Genomic DNA, 5,771 nt, shown 5'->3' on the forward strand with positions numbered 1-5,771 from the left:
AAACTAATCACCCACTAAAGTTGCTTGATCCATCAATCCCTGTGGGATCGACCTCACTCTAAGTGAGTTTTACTACTTGATGCGACCCGGTATACTTGCTGGTTAGATTTGTGTGTTTGGAATTCATTTTCCAAAAATACACATCAAGGGCCAAGCTAATTTGTCGCACTCTATCGCAACTTCCCGTTCCCTATGTATCGTTTCGATGGTGTCGTTATCAGCCTAGAACTTCATGATTCAGAACTTGATGAAGATGACGGCGGATAGGTCGTTGATCGTCATTCTTCCGAGGATTATATTGTAGGCAATGGAGTCCTTGATGATCACAAAATCAGAGTGGATAGTCTTCCTCTGGCTTCCGATTCCGATGGTTAGTGGTAATACTATGGAATTGTTCTGGTGAATCTAGGTGAAAATATTTAATTGAGCAATCGAACCCTCACCGGATGTGTATCCGCTCTAATCACTCAAATGTATATGGGTTGATTCACTCGATTCTCCCCTAATCATGCTTTCCAAGATTTATTTTTCATCTAACAATCAACAATTGTTTCATGCATGCATACAATTATCACGAGGTCTTATTCATAGGTTGTAATGGAGATAGGGTCAAGGTAGGATGCATATGGTCAAGTGGACTTGAAATTTGAATCTTTGATAAGCTTAAACTTCCCACCTAACCTATATAACAACCTATACAAATTCAAAGCTAACCTAACTACCCCTTTCTCACTTTTTCACATACTCATGCATTCTCTTTTTCATCACAACTCATATGTATTGATTTTATTATTGAGCTTCACTTTGGGGCGCTTTGTCCCCTTTTTATTTCTTTCTTTTTCTATTTTTTTTTCTTTTGGCATATATACATTTTTTTCTTTTTATTTTCTCATCATTTTTTTCTTTTTGCAAACCAAAATATATACAAAAGTATCAATGCATATGGCTTTAGATTTAATTAACACATGAGTTTGTACCCAATTCCCAATGTTTTTAATAGATTTACAACACACACCTTTTTCTCAACCAATGTCCCAAGTTTTCCCACACTTGAATGATACACACTCACTAGCCTAAGCTAATCAAAGATCCAAATAAAGGACATTTATTGTTTTTCGCTTCAAGGCTTGTAATGTGCTAAATTAAAGAACAAAGTAGGTTAATCATAGGATCAAAATTGGCTAACAATGGAAGATAAAAGGTAGGCCTATTTGGGCAAGCGAGTTAATGAAATGATGGCCTCAATCATATAAATGAATGTCTACACAAAATAATGGACATAAAGAATCAAACAAATTAAAGATTACAATCATAGAAAGAGAATAATGCACACAAGAGAGAAAATAAGTTGTTATAAGATGTGATAAACCCCAATTTTGTGGTTTATATTATGTTGAATTTGGGGGGTTTTGTCAATATTTTTCACACTTATTCACAAGAATTGCATGGTTTTGTGTTCTCTTCCTAATATTTCTTCGTGAAGGAAAACATGCTTTTTTTTCCTTAAAATTGCTATATTTTGATCCTCTTTTATTATCATTCGATGCTGTGATGTGTTTGTTGAGTGATTTCAGAATTTATAGGGCTAGGATGGCCTAGAAGAGAGAAAGAAAGCATGCACAAGAGGAAGGAACATGAAGATTTGGATTTTGGGAATTTCAGCATGGGCGCGCACGCGCACCTCGTGCACACACATGGATATGTACAGCTGGAAGCGGCGCGCAAAGATTGATGCATCCGCACAGATTAGGGAAATCCACACCGGCGCGCATGCACGCATGGCGCGTACGCGCGACAAGCTGCACGTGACCTCATTAAAGGAAATCGTGCCTGCCGATTTCTGAGGCTCAAGAGGCCCAAATTCTGCATGGAAAAGACCCAAGGATGCTAGGGGGAAAGGGGGGATCATTCATTTTACACTTAGACAAAATTTTTAGCTAATTTTTGGTTCTTGTTATCCTAGAGAGAGAAACCCTTATTCATCTCTAGATCTAGCTTTAGTTTGATCTTCCCTTGTTGAATTCTGAATTGGATCTTGTTAATTATTAGTTTTGATTGTTTAATTTGAATTCCTTAGTATAATTTTGTTTAGATCTTGTGTTAGTTTTATGTTTTCTTATCAATTGTCATTTTATACCCATTTCATGAATCTTGTGAATCTTGAATTGCTAATGTTACATTGATGATTTTCATGATTAATTGTATTGTTTGAGTGATTGTATGTTGATAATTGTTAGTGGGTACTTTTTAATTTCAATTTAATTGCACTTTTAATATGTCTTTTAGTAATGCTTTCCATGTGGTTGATGAAATGTTTCCTTTGATTATGGAGTAGTTCTCTTTACTCCTTAGAGTTTGGTTGTGGCCTCCCAACACCAAACTTAGAGTTTGACTGTGGGGGCTCTGTTTGACTCTGTATTGAGAGAAGCTCTTCATGCTTCCTCTCCATGGTGACAGAGGGATATCCTTGAGCTTTAAACAAAAGGGAGTCTCCGTTCACTTGAATGATCAATTCTCCTCTGTCAACATCAATCACAGCTTTTGCTGTGGCTAGGAAGGGTCTGCCAAGGATGATAGATTCATCCATACACTTCCCAATCTCTAGGACTATGAAATCAGCAGGGATGTAATGGTCCTCAACCTTCACCAAGACATCCTCTACAAGTCCATAAGCCTGTTTCTTTGAATTGTCTGCCATCTCTAGTGAGATTCTTGCAGCTTGTACCTCAATGATCCCTAGCTTTTCCATTACAGAGAGAGGCATAAGGTTTATGCTTGACCCTAGGTCACACAGAGCCTTCTCAAAGATCATGGTGCCTATGGTACAAGGGATTCAGAACTTTCCAGGGTCCTGTCTCTTTTGAGGTAATCTCTGCCTAGTCAAGTCATCCAGTTCTTTGATGAGCAATGGAGGTTCATTCTCCCAAGTCTCATTACCAAACAACTTGGCATTTAGCTTCATGATTGCTCCACGGTACTTAGCAACTTGCTCTACAGTGACATCTTCATCCTCTTCAGAGGAAGAATACTCATCAGAGCTCATGAATGGCAAAAGTAAATTTAATGGAATCTCTATGGTCTCAGTGTGAGCCTCAGATTCCCATGGTTCCTCTTTAGGGAACTCCATGGAGGTCAGTGGGCGTCCGTTGAGGTCTTCCTCAGTGAGAATCACTGCCTCTTCCTCCTCTCCATGTTCGGCCATGTGAGATGTGGTTATGGCCTTTCACTCTCTTTTTGGATTCTCTTCTGTATTGCTAGGGAGAGTGCTAGGAGGGAGTTCAGTAATTTTCTTACTCAGCTGACCCAATTGTGCCTCCAAATTTCTAATGGAGGACCTTGTTTCAGTCATGAAACTTTGAGTGGTTTTGATTAGATCAGAGACAATGGTTGTTAAGTCAGAGTGACTTTGCTTAGAATTCTCTGTTTGTTGCTTAGAAGATGATGGAAAAGGCTTGCTATTGCTAAACCTGTTTCTTCCACCATTATTGTTGTTGAAACTTTGTTGAGGTCTTTGTTGATCCTTCCATGAGAGATTTGGATTATTTCTCCATGAAGAATTATAGGTGTTTCCATAGGGTTCTCCCATGTAATTCACCTCTTCCATTGCTGGGTTCTCAAGATTATAAGCTTCTTCTTCAAAGGAAGCTTCCTTAGTACTGCCTGTTGCTGCTTGCATTTCAGACAGACTCTGAGAAATCATATTGACTTGTTGGGTCAATATTTTATTCTGAGCCAATATGGCATTCAGAGTATCAATCTCAAGAACACCCTTCTTCTGAGTTGTCCCATTATTCACAGGATTCCTTTCAGAAGTGTACATGAATTGGTTATTTGCAACCATTTCAATGAGTTCTTGAGCTTCTATAGGCGTCTTTTTCAGATGAAGAGATCCTCCAGCAGAGCTATCCAATGACATCTTGGATAGTTCAGACAGACCATCATAGAGGATTCCTATGATGCTCCATTCTGAAAGCATGTCAGAAGGGCACCTTCTGATCAATTGCTTGTATCTCTCCCAAGCTTCATAGAGGGACTCACCATCCTTCTGTCTAAAGGTTTGGACTTCCACTCTAAGCTTACTCAATTTTTGAGGTGGAAAGAACTTTGCCAAGAAGGCATTGACTAGCTTTTCCCAAGAGTTCAGGCTTTCCTTAGGTTGTGAATCCAACCATGTTCTAGCTCTGTCTCTTACAGCAAATGGAAAAAGCATAAGTCTATAGACTTCAGGGTCAACCCCATTGGTCTTGACAGTGTCACAGATTTGCAAGAACTTAGCTAAGAACTGATGAGGATCTTCCAATGGAAGTCCATAAAACTTGCAATTCTGTTGCATTAGAGAAACTAATTGAGGCTTAAGCTCAAAGTTGTTTGCTCCAATAGCAGGGATTGAGATGTTTCTCCCATAGAAATCAGGAGTAGATGCAGTAAAGTCACCAAGCACCTTCCTTGCATTGTTGGCATTGTTGTTTTTGGCTACCATGGTTTCTTCTTCTTTGAAGAACTCTGTTAGGCCCTCTAAAGAGAATTGTTCTTTAGCTTCTCTTAGCTTTCTCTTCAAGGTCCTTTCAGGTTCAGGATCAGCTTGAACAAGTATGCCTTTACCTTTGTTCCTGCTCATATGAAAGAGAAGAGAACAAGAAAGTAGGGAATCCTCTATGTTACAGTATAGAGATTCCTTGAGGTGTCAGAGGAAAAGAAGAATAGAAGGAAGAGGTGGAGAAGAGGGAATTCGAACTTATCAAGAGGGATAGAGTTCGAATTGCACCTTGATGAGGAGTCTTAGTCCTTTAAATAGAAGGATGTGAGTAGAGGGGAAGAATTTTCGAAAATTAAAGTAAAAGATTTTGAAATAATTAAAAGAAATTTTGAAAATTTGGTTGATGATTTTTGAAAACTAAGATTGGAAAAGAAATCAAGTGATTTTTGAAAAAGATTTTGAAATTAGAAATCAAAAAGATATGATTGAGAGTTAATTTTGAAAAAGATGTGATTGAGAAGATATGATTGAAGATTAATTTAAAAAGAGAAAATTTTAAAATCAAAGTTGATTACTTGACTAACAAGAAATTAGAAGATATGATTCTAAAATTTAAAATTTGATCCTTTCTTAATAGGCAAGTAACAACTTGAAAATTTTTGAAGTAAATCTTGAATTGAAGCAAGGATTTTTGAAAATAGTAAAAATAAATATAAAATGGAAAGAAATTGATTTTGAAAGAGATATGATTGAAAAGATATGATTTGAAAAATATTTGATTTTGAAAAATTATGAAAACTTGAAAAAAATGTGAATTAAAAACAAAATCTTCCCTCTAGTGTCATCCTGGCGTTAAACGCCCAGAATGGCATCCATTCTGGCGTTTAACGCCCAAAACTCTACCTTTTTAGGCCTGGCTGGGCATTTAAACGCCAGTTTTCCTTCTTCACTGGGCGTTTTGAACGCCCAGCTTTTTCTGTTTGATTCCTCTGCTGAATGTTCAGAATCTACAATTCTCTGTATTATTGACTTGAAAAGACATAGTTTTAAAAATATTTTTGAATTTTTGATGATGAGAATCAATAAAAATGCAACTAAGATCAACTAAACAATGCATGCAGGACTCCAAACTTAAAAATTTTCATATAAGAGACACTAACAAATTGAGAATGCATAAGAAAAACAACAAAACACACAAAACAAGAGTATTTAAAGATCAGAACAAGTAAATCATCAAGAACAACTTGAAGATTAATGAAGAACATAATGCATGTATTCGAAAAATGCAAGAAGA

At 37.1% G+C, this 5,771-nt stretch overlaps 1 non-coding gene across 1 annotated transcript; it reads left to right on the forward strand.

The window, feature by feature from the left end:
* The first annotated feature begins 3,970 nt into the window (after positions 1–3,970).
* LOC148564928 (small nucleolar RNA R71) lies at positions 3,971–4,078 on the forward strand. The gene has a single exon (XR_015885441.1). It is a non-coding gene; the product is annotated as a small nucleolar RNA R71 (small nucleolar RNA).
* Positions 4,079–5,771: the final 1,693 nt, after the last annotated feature.

This window comes from Arachis ipaensis, chromosome B5, assembly GCF_059453495.1.
Source record: "Arachis ipaensis isolate K30076 ecotype BB chromosome B5, ASM5945349v1, whole genome shotgun sequence".
Taxonomy (NCBI): domain Eukaryota; kingdom Viridiplantae; phylum Streptophyta; class Magnoliopsida; order Fabales; family Fabaceae; genus Arachis; species Arachis ipaensis.